Source organism: Castor canadensis, chromosome 4 (genome assembly GCF_047511655.1).
Source record: "Castor canadensis chromosome 4, mCasCan1.hap1v2, whole genome shotgun sequence".
Taxonomy (NCBI): domain Eukaryota; kingdom Metazoa; phylum Chordata; class Mammalia; order Rodentia; family Castoridae; genus Castor; species Castor canadensis.
This window is the reverse complement of record NC_133389.1, coordinates 2,788,598-2,804,465: the sequence shown is the minus strand read 5'-3', so window position 1 is coordinate 2,804,465 and position 15,868 is coordinate 2,788,598. Positions and strand designations below refer to the sequence as shown.

General features: G+C 50.5%; 1 long non-coding RNA gene across 1 annotated transcript in view; it reads left to right on the top strand.

The window, feature by feature from the left end:
* LOC141422440 (uncharacterized) overlaps positions 1-1,375 on the top strand; it is a 43,934-nt gene extending 42,559 nt beyond the window's left edge. The window contains exon 3 of the long non-coding RNA XR_012446968.1: positions 1,285-1,375. This is a non-coding gene — a long non-coding RNA (uncharacterized lncRNA). The remainder of the gene's footprint in view (positions 1-1,284) is intronic.
* Positions 1,376-15,868: the final 14,493 nt, after the last annotated feature.

The following is a 15,868-nucleotide window of genomic DNA, read 5'->3' as shown; positions in this document are numbered from 1 at the left end:
TTTGACGATCACAAAGAGTGAATTATCACTGTTTGTGAGAACATGGACACACCTTGAAAACACTGTGCCAAGTCAAAGAAGTCAGTCAACAAACACCACATATTATGTTGTCTTCAGAGACAAGTCTGTGGAGACTAAAGTAAAATCCCGGTTGCCTGAGTGGGAGGTGGTGGGGTGGGGTTGGAGAGGTGAAGGGAAATTTGGCATAACAAGAACGGTCCTTCCAGAAGACACATCGTGTCCCATTCATGAGCTGTGGACGTTCTGGTTGTTCTCACTTTTTGGTTCTCATAAACAGTGGTGCCGTCGCCATTTGTGTTCAAGTTTTTGTGGACATAGGTTTCCATTTCTCTTGAATAGATGCACAGGAATACAGATCCAGCTTCTCTCTCTCTCTCTCTGGTGGCACTGGGGTTTGAACTTGCAGCCCAGCTTTTGTGTTCTCAGTTTCTGTCTTCAGGATTTTATTCTGGTCGTTCAACTATGCCTTCATTTTCCTTGCTTCCTTTTCCGCTTCAGTTTTCTGTGTTCCTTTCAGCGTACGTTGAGCAGTTTGCGGTTCTTTCCTCTTAGTACTGCTTTTATTATGCGCCGTACGTTTGTTCTGCACTGACCGCGTTCTCATACAGTTTTAAGCACTAATTCTCCTTTTAGTGCAGGAGTCACTGAGTGGTGCGTTTTGTGGTCTCCAAGCAGAGGGACTTAGGGATCGGCGCTGGGGTGGAGCTGGAGGAGCCAAGCCGGGCGGTGCCCATCCGATCCGTTTGGCCCGTGGCCGCTGTGCTTGCGAGTGGCTCCCATTCTTCTTGCTTGGGAAGGATTGCCAGCACCTCCGACCACAATGTCCTGCTGTGGCCAACACGCATGCAGGACGCGGTCCCAGGTCTGGTGGCTTTGCCCGTGTGGAAGGCCGGCCTTCGGTCGGTGGCGTGGTGGCGTGGTGGCTGCCTCATGCTCTCTCGTCAGACATTGGGCAGCCAGGCCAGCGGTCTTCAGGTTCAGGTTTGCTGCGTGTGGACTCGTGACCTCTGGGTCTTAGCCTGCTCTTTTTGTCCTAGGGCACGGTGACACATTCTGTTCGGAGCCCGGGTGGAGAGTCACCTGCTGTGCCGGGGGTGGATTTAACCCACTGAGAACTGGTGACACCTGTAAGACACCTCACGGCTAGCGTGTTCCTCGTGTGCCAGTCCCCTTCCTCTTCCCGCGTTCCACAGTGCGGTGACCCTGCTCTGCGGTGGCCCTGCTCTGCTAATGACTTTCCTCTGCGGTAACTGTCCTCTGCAGTGACTCTGTGGTGACCCTGCTCTGCGGTGACTTTCCTCTACGGTGACTGTCCTCTGCGGTGACCCTGCTCTACGGTGACTTTCCTCTGCGGTGACCCTGCTCTGCGGTGACTTTCCTCTGCGGTGACCCTGCTCTGCGGTGACTTTCCTCTGCGGTAACTGTCCTCTGCGGTGACTCTGCGGTGACCCTGCTCTGCAGTGACTCTGCTCTGCGGTGACCGTCCTCTGCGGTGACTGTCCTCTGCGGTGACCCTGCTCTGTGGTGACTTTCCTCTGCGGTGACTCTGCGGTGACCCTGCTCTGCGGTGACCGTCCTCTGCGGTGACCCTGCTCTGCGGTGACTTTCCTCTGCGGTGACTGTCCTCTGCGGTGACCCTGCTCTGCGGTGACCGTCCTCTGTGGTGACCCTGCTCTGCGGTGACTGTCCTCTGCGGTGACCCTGCTCTGCGGTGACTGTCCTCTGTGGTGACCCTGCTCTGCAGTGACCGTCCTCTGCGGTGACTTTCCTCTGCGGTGACCCTGCTCTGCGGTGACCGTCCTCTGCGGTGACCCTGCTCTGCGGTGACTTTCCTCTGTGGTGACTCTGCGGTGACCCTGCTCTGTGGTGACCCTGCTCTGTGGTGACTTTCCTCTGCAGTGACTCTGCGGTGACCCTGCTCTGCGGTGACCGTCCTCTGCGGTGACTTCCCTCTGCGTTTTCTAGCCATGCTGTCAGCTCTGTCCTTCACCCCCTGGGGTGCTGACGTGGAGTAGGATTTAAGTTCTGGGTTCTTTCAAATGTTATCAGAACACTTTGCTCCTTTTAGTTTATTTATTGTCTCTCTCTTTTTTTTTTTTTTGGCAGTACTGGGGTTTGAACTCAGGACCTTACACTTGCTAGCCAGGTGCTCTACCCTTTGAACCATTCCTCCACCCCTGTTTTTTGTGAAGGGTTTTTCGAGAAAAGGTCTCACAAACTGTTTGCCCAGGCTGTCTTTGAACCGTGATCCTCCTGATCGCTGACTCCTGAGTAGCTAGGATTACAGGAGTGAGCCATCAGCACCCAGCTTATTCACCATCTCTCACAGAAATTTCCAGGGATCTGTTCTTCTTATTTTTACTACTTTTCCCCAAAATGTCTCTTACAAAAAGTAAGTCTTTGTATGTGGCAAACTACCTGAGATCCATGTGGGAGTTTACTTTTACTATGCCTTCAATTGTTTTTTGTTTTGTGAGAACTGCCAAGGCTGGTAAACTCCTGGGCTCAGGCGATGCTTCCCGACTCTGCCTCCTTAGTGTCTGGGACTACAGGCGGGTATGACTACACTCAGCTTTATGACTTCAAATGTAGGGAACTGATGTCTAGAAATACTATTCTAGATTCAAATGTATTTTCTTTCAGTTTTAAAAAATATTGTTCCACTGTGTCCTTCTGTTCACTGTTGCTGTTGAGAAATCAAAAACAACTGGAGAATTTTCCTCGGGCGTCCCGCTCCTCCCCTCAAGGTGTTTTCTTTGTATCTGGTGGTTTTGTTAATGGCACTGGTGCGGTCTGTGATCAGAAGATCCTGGTTTTTATGCTCCAAATGGGAAAATCCAAGCAGAGCCCGTGGATGGGGTGAGGTCAGATAGCTTTATTGAGGGAAGGGCGTCACCTTTTCTGCCAGGTGAGGAAAGGGAAGAAGAAGAAGCGGGCACGGTGGTGCAGGTGGAATCTGCTGACAGAGAGAACATGCTTTTCTTTCTCAGGCCCTTTAAAACCTACACTACCCCATGGGAGGGCCGGCCCCACCCAACAATGAATGAGTGGGGAGGGGCATGGGTGGCTCCCAGCCAGGTGAGGGTGGTCTGGCCATCCCCAGGTAACCTGCATGACCCCCAAACTTTCCTACTTCTAGCCTGCCTCAGTTTTAAGTCATTACAATACACAAGGATGTGAGTCTTCCTGATCTTCCTCCTCTTCTTGATTCTGAGTCTTTTTTTGGGGGAATATTAGGGACACACCTCCATTAAAAATATTGTAAAGAAAAAAAACAATTATGAATGTCTCCAATACTCAAATTCTTAAAATCTCATAAAGAGGGTAAGATATGTGTGAAAATTCCAGACCTTCCCAGGGCACACCAGAGGCTCTGGGGATTCAAGTGGACACATTAGGTTCCCTTCTTGGTGGCCCAGGCTCCTCCTGACCGTGGACCAGCCCTGCTCAGAAGAGAGAGGATTTCCGTGCGCCTCCACCGCCCCACAGGGACTCGGGGCCTGTCACTCTGATGAGTTGCCCTAGAGTCTGGGATTCTCACCTGACCCCATTCCAGGGGTCCTCCTTAAATTTCCCAGATTTAGGCAGTAGCCTAGGACCCTCCCGGGCATTGTGTGGATGCCACGCTGTGGGGTGTGTGGGGTCCAGTTATTTCTCACAGTGGAACCACTTGGCAGTTCCATGAGTCATGGACCTGCAGAGGTGACCCATCCGGGAGGCAGTGTGTGCTTTGGTTCTCCACACAGGGCATGACCTGGCCCGCTGGAGATGGAAGTGGGGGGCGGGGAGGGAGAGGGAATCGGTGAGAAGGCCCGAGTCAGGCTCTCTGGCCTGGACACTATGCCGTGATCTCAGCAAGCATGGGCTGAGTGCTAGTTCAGCTTCCTGGGAAGTTGAGATCTGGAATCCATAGCCCTCAGGGCAATAGGGAGTGTGGTCCATTTTGTTCACAAGAGGGGTGGCTGGCTCGTGCTGCATGTGCTCACAGCCTCGGGAATGTCAGTCGACTTGGTTGATCTGGGAAGGCCACCCTACCCTGGTAGCCCACACCCTAGCAGCCACATTGAGCTTTTGGATGGACCAACCCTGGGGTCTGCTGCTCCTGCCCTGAGGACAGCTTGCTTGGGCCCAACTTGGGAGCCAGTTCCCATGGGGCAGGTGCCCTTTGGGGACAGGCCAGCTTTCAGCTGAGTGTGGTCCTGGCTCATTCTTGCCCGTGCCCTGCATGGGGCTGGAGCCCTGACCGGAGCCCTGCCTGGACCTGCTCCGTCAGCTGCATCTGTGGGAAGATGTGATGAAATGGCAGAGGAGGGGCTCAGGCCTTCTCATCTACGTGGTACCTCACCCCAATATGGAAGGTGGTAAAATTAGTTGGTCTTTGTGTCATTGTCCTTCTTTCCTAAAGGTAGAAAAGTAATGAGTTATCCCATGACTAATGAAAGAGCACTTGTCACTGAAACGTGGTTACCTCACTATGACAGAAGTCTGTCTGGGGCAAGGCTTGGTGTGAAAGAGGCAGGTTAGAGCTCCGCCCTGCTCTGTTATCTGGGGCAGATTACTCACTCCACAAACCTCCATTTCTGCCTCTGTAAGATGGACTTTTTTGGGGCAGGATTGGGATTTGAACTAAGGACTTTAAGCTTGCTGTGCATGTACTCTACCACTTGGGCCACACCTCCAGCCCTTTTTGCTTGATTATTTTGGGGATAAGATCTTGCTTTCCCCCAGGCTGGCCTGGACTGCAATCCTCCCATTTTAAGCTCCCCACTGTGGCTTGGATGACGGATGGTGCCACTATACCCAGCTATTGATTGAGATGGGGCTCTGGGCTGGTTTCTAACTGTGATCCTCCACATCTCAGCCTCCCAAGTAGCTGTGATTGTAGGTGTGAACCACTGGCTAAATGGACATTTTTATATCTGCCTGGGGAGGCTCCTGTGGGATGGCTGGGGTAAGTTTCTGTGCTCCCTCCTGCAGGTCCTACTCAGACTTTCTTGGGCTTCTCTGCCTGTCTCTCCAAGCCCTGCTCTGAGTCGGGATGGCGTTGGCCTTCTGACAGCTAGAATACTGCTTTCCAGAATTCCTAGAGCTTTTAAACATATGAAGAAGTCAAAAATCTGTTAGCAGGAATAATGGGTCAATTTCACTAACCTGGAATGCTTGAAAAACCATATGCTGATTCATTTGTTTGCTGAGTACACGGTTGTTTAGTGTTTTTCTGTAAAGAAGACATTTAATATTTAATGAAAGAAAGCCTGTATAATCGCTCGTGGCTGTTCCAAGTGCCCCTTTGTCCTGCCCTACTCTGTGCGGATTGCCTTTCTGGGGCGAGCCTTTGTACGGGCAACCTGGCTTCCAGGGCTCAGAGTTTGAGGGTATTTATGGGTGGGGACTCAGGTTTCAGACAGTGGGAGGAGGACCGCTTTGGCCAATCAGAAGGCAGATGTGCTCGGCTCATTTGCATCTCGCAGGCCACTTTCTAGCTGCACGGTCACGTGGGGGGAATCGATCCTGGGGGATGACAGGGCTTCGGTTAAGATTTCCTTTTCCTTCTCAGCTACTTACCGCGCATGCGCACGAGCTGGACACGCCCCTCTGCGTCTGCACCTGAGGAAGACAGGAATGGCAGAGCATCTTTGGCGCTCTTTAATACATCGACTTAGGGCTTGTGGGTTTTCTTGGGTGCAACGTGACATTATGACATTAGTACCTACAAAAAAGCACGCGTGTGTGACAGTGCTTTTAAAGCAAAAGGCCATGATCTAAAATTGGAAAAAGTGCAACTCAGGCAAAAAAAAAAAAAAAAAAAATATATATATATAAAATAAACCCTGCAGTAACTGGAGTCTTTCTTCCAAGCCTTTCTGCACAGTGAAGTGTTTCAACATGCTGTGAGATTAGCCCCATTGCTTAAATTTCTAGCACAGGAGAAAGTTACTGCTTTCAGTGTTATCCCTTAATTTCTACTGTTCTGGATGGCTTGGGTCATGTCATCTGGCCTGTGTTGAAGACAGATCGTCCATGGAGTGGGATTCGGGGGGTGATTCTAGCTGGGAATAATAGCCAGGTGAACACCTTTTTGTTGGTGGTGGTGGAACTGGGGTTTGAACTGGAGGTGTCGCTTGAGCCACACCTGCAGGTCATTTTGCTCTGGTTCTTTTGGAGAAGGGAGTCTCTTGAACTATTTGGCTGGGCTGGCCTCCAACTATGATCCTCCTGATCTCAGCCTCCCAAGTAGCTGGGATTACAGGCGTTGAGTTGCCAGCGCCCAGCTCAAGTGTAGATTTTTAAAATGTCATGTATATATTTGTTTAGATGAAGCTATTTGGGCAGAAAAATAAAACTAGAAGTGAATGTGCACAGTTGTGATTTGTGCTAAGGCCCAACAGGAAGGTGGGGACAAATGCACGTCTAGTGAAAATGTCAGAAGGAAGGATCTGTGGCTCTTGGGGTGTGAGCAGATCATGGGTACGTTAGACGGCCTCTGGTCTGAAACAGTGTAAGTGTAGGTCAGAACGTAGGTTAGCCTGGACTAACCTTTCCAGGTGGTGCACATGAATCCATTTATGGGAAGTGCAAACAAGGCTGTCCTTCAAAGGGCACACGTATGAGGTCCAAGTGGTGTCGCAGACTGGCACTACTTAGGAAGAGTTTGTCTCTGAAAGACCTGTCCATCAGTTGAGACTGTGTCTCTCTCTCTTTTCCCCTTAGGGGCCCCTATGGGAGTTTTCTGTGCTTCCCTTTGGACTCTCCTTGTCCAGAAGGGGGTCTAAGAAGTGCCCTTCTCTCTTTTCTGTCATGAGGCTGTAGGGCATTCTTTGCCCACCCTTCTTCCCCTGTCCTTTGTGACTCCAGGTGCAAAAGCAGCCAATGCCTCCTCTGTGCCCTGCCCTTGGATGTGGTCCCGGGGGCACCAGCTGGAGGTAGACAGGGCCATTGTTTGCTTGGGCCTGACAGCCAGCACTCCTGAGTAGTAAGAGCTGTGGAGGAGCCTGGCTGCTCCTGTCCTGCTTACCAAGGCTCTGCGTGGAGGGCAGAGCATGGGGCCTAGCCACCGGCCTCACTCCTGCAAGCTGTGGAGATGAGCAGGGTGGGGAGAATCTGCCCCAGGCTCCCCAGCGTCCCGTGGCTGCTGATCATCTTCTCAGCATGTCCAGCATCTGTTCCTCTTCACATGGGGACTCCCTGCACAGGGCCTGCTTCAGAAGAAGGAGGACACCATTCACACTGGATTAGGGTGTCCCAGTGCCCTCATCTTAGCTGGTCATCTGCAGAGACCTCTTCCTGTAAGGCCCTGTTCATAGGCCATGACTGCAGCTTCTCTAGGAAGCAGAGTTCAGCCTGTCATAACTGTCAGGTGTGCTCTGAGCCTGGCTGGCTGGACACTGGCCATCTGTGCTTGTATGCAGAGGGGAGGCACCTACTGCTGCCTCTGGGCCTTGGACAGCAGTTGCTATCTGTGAACGTGCCCACTGCGGTTGCTCTGAGGTTGCCTTACCTCTAGACTCCCTGTACAGCCAAAGACCTCTTGTTGAATTTCCTTGGGCACCGTGGTGATTGAGACCCTAGGTGGGTCACTGTGTCCCTACAATGCATTGGGTTGGAGCTGCCTATCTCAGGGTCTGCCCATCTGGGCAGAGCTAAGACACAAATGAGAGTTCAAGAACTACCAGACCAAGTGCACAGGCAGCTAAGGTCTCAGTGGAGGGGTAGGTGACTGCTGCTTTTCCTGAAGGCCTGGAGCTTCTCGGAGCCCCTTGGAGCTCGGTCAGATGCAGCTGGTGCAGACTGTGGCCCTCTGAGGTGGAGGCTGGATCTCAGGAGCGAAGGCACTTGAGATTAGCTTCTTAACGTCCTATAAATTTCTACTTGGTACACGGGCTGTAAGCGTTGCCTTTGAATTTGAAATCTCATCCTTGAGGAAGGAGCCTTTTTCCTGGCTGGCTGAGTGTAAGTCTCAGTGATAATGGCCTGTGCACCGCTATTCTTTTCAAGCAGCGAGAGGAGAAGGCCCACAAAGAAAACAACTCCATAGTCCCTATGGCTCACACCCGCGTGGGCGCTTGTCACAGGCATCTCATCGGGGGACACCAGCACTGTCCTGGTGCTCTTTAGACAGACAAAACACTAACGTTTCTGTAGCCAGGCAGTGGGCAGGTTATTGAGAGATTTAATGTGTATACACATTTAACCTTAAAAATGTATTTGGGGAATAAACTATTAAATTGTTATCATAGTGTGCATCATGGGGAAAATGTAGAAAGACTGCAAGTTGCAAAGCTTCCCCATGCATCCCCTAATGTACGGCTCCACATCCCGTCCCCTCTGACGAGCTGTGGGTCCCCCAGGTGACCTCCAGTCACTGACAGCAATGTCTCCCACAGCCAACCGGGCTTGCAGCTAGGTCAGGGAGGTAGTGGAGCAATGGCAGTGGGGAAGAATTAGAGTGTCACGCACATCCATAAGTCACTTGTAATTTTATCTGTCTCTGAAATTGGCTGAGAACAATATCCTGGTTCATGACGCCTTGGTTTGTGAAGAACGTCGAGGCAAGCAGACGCAGCTGCCATTGGTAAGTCCTGGTGCAGTGTTTGAACACAGGGAATCCGAGTCTTCATCTGTTGTCACCGGCCTGGCCGTCGTCCTCTTCTTCAGGTCTCATCTCTGGGTTGTGCGTTAGGGTGAGTCGGTTATAAGGCCAGGTGTGTTGGGCTCCAACCTGCACCAGTGTGCAGGTGAGCTGGCTTGGGAGTTAGTTCACCCCAAGCTCCAGTATCCTCAGCCTGTACTGAAAGTCATGGCCTCACAGAGTCACAGAGGCTATGGATCGAATGAGATGAAAATCAGCAGAAACGGAGGCTATTTGAGACAAGTCCACTTGCCCCTGTGTGACTTCCTGAGACAGGGACAGAGCGTGTGTGCTTGGAGCAACCCTGTAATGAAGTGGAGAGAGGCCGAGGAGGGGATGAAGTCCTGACCCAGGCAGCCCTGAGTGAAAGCTCGAGGGAAGGCCTTTTACCCCACGGGTGGGCTGCCCAGTGGAGAAGACATGGCCCTGGAAGAGGCCTCAGATCTGCACCGATCCATTCGTAATACAATGGATATCTTGGGGACAATTTGGGCTTCCAGGAACTCAGTGAAAATGATGTCAGAGAACTGCTCCGGGTGTTCCCACGGTCATTGACACTCTTTGATGACAACTAGCAATTAAAAAGCTGGTAATCACCAAGGAAAAACAGGGCAGCAGCATCAAAAGACCCACATTGGCATATCCAGCGATTAAGGATGCTTCAGGGAAAAAAAATGATGGAGTCACCCAATAGTTTTGTGAAAATGACTTTTGGTGGGATAGTGCTGAAAAGTGAAAGACCCTGCGATTGTACAGTTTGATTAAAAAAATTATGCCAGAAAAGATGAACACTTGAAACATTCCTTGAGTCTAAGGATTGTTGCATAATTGTAATTATACCTTGAAGTTTGTATAAATTAAATTGAGAGCTGCTGGTCCCATCCATGAGCTGTGCAGAGTGCGTGGCCTGTGGGCAGCAGGAGCTCGATCTCACACTCCAGCCGACTGTGAGTGAATGCTGCATAAAGCCACCCCAACCCGTGACCCAGGACACCTGCCAAATCAATTTCCAGCTCTCTCAAGTTCACACGGGGAAGGTTTTAGTCTTCAGTCTCCTCTCTGAAAACTCCAAACAAGGAGGTCAGTGCCGTCAGTATTGTACTGTTTTCTTTCATTTAGCATTGAGAGCCTCTCCTGCAAAAATGACAGCGGTCACGCTTGTGTCTGTAGTGCACCTGGATGCATCATTTACACTCACCAAGTTGCCCAGCTGGATTTTGTATTTGTTAGCGAGCTGCCAAAGATGAGTACTTCCACCTTCAGAAGGGAATGTGGACTGTTAGAAAGCCTTGGATTATGGAGGTGGCTATGTCCCTAGGAACTAAGATACACCTGGCTCAGTGAGATGAGCCATTCCTCGCAGGCTCCCATTATGCAATGCGCTCTGTCTGTTTTGGAGAAGCAAACCTGGCTTCTTAACATGGCAGTAGCCTGGGAAGCCACTTTGGGTGGGGACTGGAGCTTAAGTTGTTGGATTGCTGTCCCCGGCTCTTCTGCCTCCTGTACTAGACTTCTTGTGTTTCTTAACTCCACACATTCTCCCCTCCTCGGCGGAGCTCTCTGTGGCCACTCTCACTTCTCTCTGCACTTGTGAGTCCACTTGTTTCTTCTCTGCTCTGGCTCGCTGCGTGCCTACTTCCTCTCTTCCGTGTACCTGCAAAGGTGGAGTGGGAACAGAACAAGGATGATGCAGCCTGTGGGTATCAGCCAGAGGCGTCCCCGACACTAGGTCAGCTTTCTTATTTTTTCCAAAAACGGCACATATGATTGGGAACTGACACTGAAAATGTGGCCTAAGTTTCACCTCCTGCACAGGGAGCCTGCATGATTGGTCCCAACTCACTATGGCCATTGTTTTGTTGTCTGTCCTCTAATTGTATGAGATTTGATTTGTGTATTCGGGATCTGGTATGGTCTGACTGTGTCCCCAAAGTCCTTGTGATGGAAGCTTCATTCCCAATGCAGCAGTGTTGGCAGGTGGGGCCTAAGAAGAGGGGCCCAGCCCCCCACCAATCCAATGACTGGATTAATGTCATTACCCCAAGAGTGGGCTTCTTGTCAAAGTGAGTTTCGCCCCTTCTTCTTTCTTGTGTTCACTTGTCCTTACGCCTCCTGCCGTGGGATGACGCAGCAAGCAGCTCCTCTCCAGATGCTGTCGCTCCAGAACTGTGAGAAACTAATATCCTTCAACATTTACCCAGACCATGGTGTTCTCTCACCAGCACGAGACAGAGTAACGGGCCATCAGCAGGCTTCAAAACCCAGATTTCACAAGCCCATCACACATGGGAATAAATAGACTTCAATCTAAGGCCCAAGTGCCTGGGATGCATAAGCTCACATTTGTGGCCCGGGTCCCGATCACCTGGCTATTGATTTCAAATTATTCCCCATATACCATTCCCACGTTGTCATTCCTCCTGGCTCAGCTGAGCTCTGAGGGTGGAGGTGGCTCACGTATTTATCTGTCACCTCCATGGTGCTGCTGAGTGTGTGCAGACCCCTGACCAGGAAGAGACCACACTGGGGCAGAGTCCTGGAGATGGGGGTGTCTACATAGGGGCCACCTACCCAGGGGATTGGCCCTCATACTCCTCTTGGGTGGCCACCACTAGGTCTTTCTGTGTTAATGTCCGCATTTTTTGCTAAGATAAAAGGCATCAGTAAGGATACCTGAAAACACACTCATTTTCATATTGTAAAATACAAACAGGCTTATCCAGGAAACAGTAACAGACGAACCGGATGCAGCCTAAGCTCGTCTCTGCCACTAGGCAGCCTTGGTGATCGTTGATGGGAAAGTCTTCAGGCCCTCGGTGTGTTCATCTTTCAGAGGCACCTGGAGCAGCAGAGCTCTGGTTGGTGACGTTAACATTCTTCTTAGGATCAGAGCGACTTCTCAGAAACTTTGTGGAATAAGTGAATGAACAGGGGTCTGACTCCTCCTCTACCTGTGTCCTACTAGTAGTGAGAGGCAAATTGCTTAATTTCTCAGCACCTCAGCCTCACTGGCCGAGTGGCTCAAGTAGTAGAGTGTCTGCCTAACAAGCATGAGGCCTTGAGTTCAAACCCCAGTACCGCCTCCCCCCCACAAAAAAACTCCCCTAACCTCAGCCTCTCCCCCACCCATGAAAATAGTCACGGCTTCATCTATGAGGTGGAGCAGAGAACACAGTGGGCACTCAATCCGTGTCAAAGGTGGAGGACATAATCACAGCAGAAGTCTGACTATTGGTGAGGACAGAACAGACACTGATCTCCATGGATTCCCCAGGGGCGGCTGTTGGGACCCAGGGGATATGGGAGATGGTGAAAGCCCTAGGCCTGGCTTTTTCCAGCCCTGCAGGACCCCACCGTGTCATCTTGGCCTCTGCCAAAGATGGGCAGCCAAGGCCAAGCCAAAGGGAAGAAGCAGAAAAGACGAGACTCTTATTTCTGAACCTGATGAATGGAGCTCAGAGAGGGTGGACAGACAGATGCTCCACTGCCAGATTCGACAGGCTGTGCCAAGTGCATGTGACACTGGGCGAGACATTTGTGCAGATGAGAAGTAAGAAGCCAGGAAGGCGATGTGTAGCCCCGCAGGGCGAGTGCACGGGTGGAAGGCCAGGTGAATCTGATTCCCAGCAAACAAACCACAGCGGGCAGTTGTTTTGAGGAGGGTAGCTCATGTCTTTCTGCTCCAAGCATGGCTTTATAACAGACTGTATTTTTTTTTTGGCAAATCTGATGCTAGTCTGTAGTTCTGTGGTTGTCACGGAATCTCTGTACCTTCTAATGTTATCAAATTTCCTTACAAAATCTGCTTGTTGACTAATGGTGTGTTCTGTCCTTCTGAAGAGCAAAATCCCAGGCCCTAAAGTGTCTTGCTAAGATCACAGGCTTCTCCTGTGACGACTGGGATGCCACACCAGGGTGTCTTATTCCTGTAGCTGCGCTGCTGCGTTTTCTTGGGAAGCTGTAATTAGCCCTGCCATCTCTTCCGTTCTTGGGCACCTATTGTGCTGCTTCTTGCTTGTACTTGCAGTTGTCAGTTAAGCTACTGATTCTTTCCAGCGTTCTCATTGGTAGCAAGTTTTGCCAATCAGTCAGCTCTGATCAGGCTTGCTTTCTGGCAATGACAACTCGCAGGAACTGGAAGAAAAGGCCCTCACTGCACACCCCCACCCCGTGGTGGCGAAAACACCAGCACTCAGCCTGGGACTCCATCAGCCATGATTAGAACAAAAGGCTGCGTGCTCAGGTCAGCTGGGCCGCTGGGGGAGCAAAGGGGCAGAGGTTGTGGCCAGTGAAGGAGTTGGGGTCTCAAATATGGGATCAGTGGGCATGCCCGAAACATAACCCTTGCTGGCTACAGGAGAACTGGACCCACTCTTTCACAGGAATACTGCTCAGAGTTTATTTACTGGGTGGCGAGCGCTCTTCCGCCTGTGGAAAGTGGGGTGCAGTCTCATCCTTCTCCATATCCATGTGACCTCAAAGGTCACTTTCTAGCTAGAGGAACAGAAATAGCTGTCGAATGGCATTGGCCATTGTGTACTACAACCAGCCCTTCCTGAGGACTCAGGAGAGCAAGGATGTGCCCCAGCTGCCACGGGGCTGCCCAAGGCTGCTCCCAGTCCCAATCTCACTTCCCACTTTTCAAACGCCTGCTCTTCTACTCCTCGGGGGTGTTGTGAGGAGCCAAAGACAAATGAAGAGGAAAAGGGCTTTGTAAAACTTACAAACCATGTAAATACAAGGGACCATCTTACTTTTTCCTGTCAGCTCATCCTGGAATGTCGACCTCTGATCTTGAACTTGAGGTGTCAGGAACTGACCTGACGTGAGAGTCCTTTCATGAACCGGGGACAGCTTTACTTCTGCATCATCCCGTGGGCGGGGTGGCGTCGGCTGGCTGCGTGTGCGTCCGGGCAGTCCTGGGCGAAGGCCTTCTCCTCTTCCAGATGGACGCTGTCCTGGGAAGGCGGTACCTGCCTCGGTTCCACGCGTGCTGTGGACTATGTTCCTTGCCCCCCCCGCCCCGGATCTGAAGCCAGTTTGACCGTCTACTAAATAGTTCTGACGTGGGACTGAGGCTGATCAAAAACATGCCATTTGTAAAACAAATTTATTTCTGATGAAATCGTAAGTTTTCTTGTTACTTTTGGCAAAAATGCAGGTTTTTTTCGTTTTTTATTGCTAGCACATGTTAATTGTAGCATACCTTATGGGTTTCTTTATGACATTTTCATACGTATATGGACGTGCTTTGATCATCCTGTCACTGGTGTCCCCCTCTCTCCTCCCACTGCCCTGTCCTCTTCCCAGTCCCGTACTCGCTGGACAGGGCAGCTTTGGTGACTGGGTTTCTGCTTATGCAGGTTAACTGTGAGGATGTCACCGCTCATACCGACTGTAGCTCCAGACAGGCTGAAGTGAAATCTTTTGTTGTTTAATATATTTAAAATATTTAGTTTCCCTAAATATTTTACTTTACACACTGTTTTTCTTAAAATTATACTTAGACACCAATGTTATAAACATTGAATTGTCTTTTTTTTTAGTTATCAAGATACATTTTATACTTCTCTAACCAAACCGAAGCTACTGAGGCAGATAAAAAAAATTGCTTTTACCTAACGCTGCCATTGAAGGGCTTCTGACCACCTGGTGTTTGTGTTGGGGTTCTCTAAGAAACAGGAGGTGCCTGTCATATAGATATGGGGAAGAAATTGATTTACAGAATTGTCCCACCGTTGGTGGGCCTGGCCGGTCTGCAATCCACAGGACAGACCTACAGGCCTTGGGCCCAGAAAGAGCTGTGGGATCTTGAGTCTGGATCTTACAGGACAGCGACTGGAAACTCAGGCAGGGCCTCCGTGTTCTGATCTTGACAGTTTCATCTTCTCTGAGTCCTCGGTCTTCGCTGTTGTAGCCTTCAGCTGATTGGACAAGGCCCACCACACCATGGCAGACTGGTGCTTTACTCAAGGCAGACTGGTGCTAATTGCATCTAAAGAACACCTTCACAGCACCATCTAGGCTGCTGTTTGACCAAATAACCTGGCACAATAGCCTAGCCACTGTGATGCATAAAATCAACCATCATAACTTCTAAAGAAGCTTTAAAAAACCTTGGTCACACCATGAAGTTCGGTTGAGTCTAAGGGATGGATTCCTTGCAAGGTAGTCCCATGTTTGAAGGTCATATCATGCCCGTGTATGCTGGTGACATTTTAACCTGGTTCATCATGACCTCACCCGAGGGGCTGAGCTACATTCTAGGTCACAGTGTTCTAGAGGCTGAGCTGCATTCTAGATCACACTTTTCTAGAGACTGAGCTGTATTCTAGGTCACAGTTTTCTAGAGGCTGAGCTGCATTCTAGATCACAGGTTTTTAGAGGCTGAAATGCGTGCTTTTGTTGTTCTTTCTACTTTGCGTTTGGTGCAAGCATTTTACGTGTATAAAAACTCACTGAGCAATGAATGTCGTCATCCTGCATTTCTCTGTCTGAGAAGAGGTTCTCAGGAAAGTCAGAGAAGGCCGGGGCAGAGCTCATCGTCCACCGCACGTGTAGGGGGCCCTGCATTCTGTCCCCAGCACGGGGAACAAAACAACAACAACCAAACAGAGCTGGTTTATTGTCCCCAAAAGGCTGCTTTTAGGGAATTATCAAAACAGTTATCTTTGGTTTGAGACTTCAAACCAAAGAAATCTTCCATAGCTAACCAGGACGTTTTGCCTTAAAATCGTGCCAAGATAGCATATCAGTCAAATCTAAAAGCCAGCCTAACTTTAAACCAGTTCTTCAAGACTTTGACCACCTCAGGAGTGACTCTAGTCTTGTGAGGATTTCTGCCCAGACAGTCCTTGGCGTGCTGATGGAAAAGTCCATGGCTCTTTAGAACAGGGCCATGCAGAGGGGACACAGTGGATTGCTGGACGAGCCCCACTTCTTCCTTGGAGGCTTGCACACGCAAATCCCTGCCCATCGAGATAAGCAGCGGCTCCTGGGATCCCATTAGAAAGCCTGAGGCAGGGACGGCCCCTCTGAGGAGCGGGGCCTGGAGACAGAAGCTACACGGGGGCAGTGGAGGCACAGCACTGTCACATCTTCAAGTGACTGTACTGCAAGATGGTTTAAAACCAGACCATGTGGGAAAGCAGCAATGTAGCGCTGCAGCCAGAGCCTCGCACCCCACACCGGGGACATCATGAGGCCCACTGTCCATCT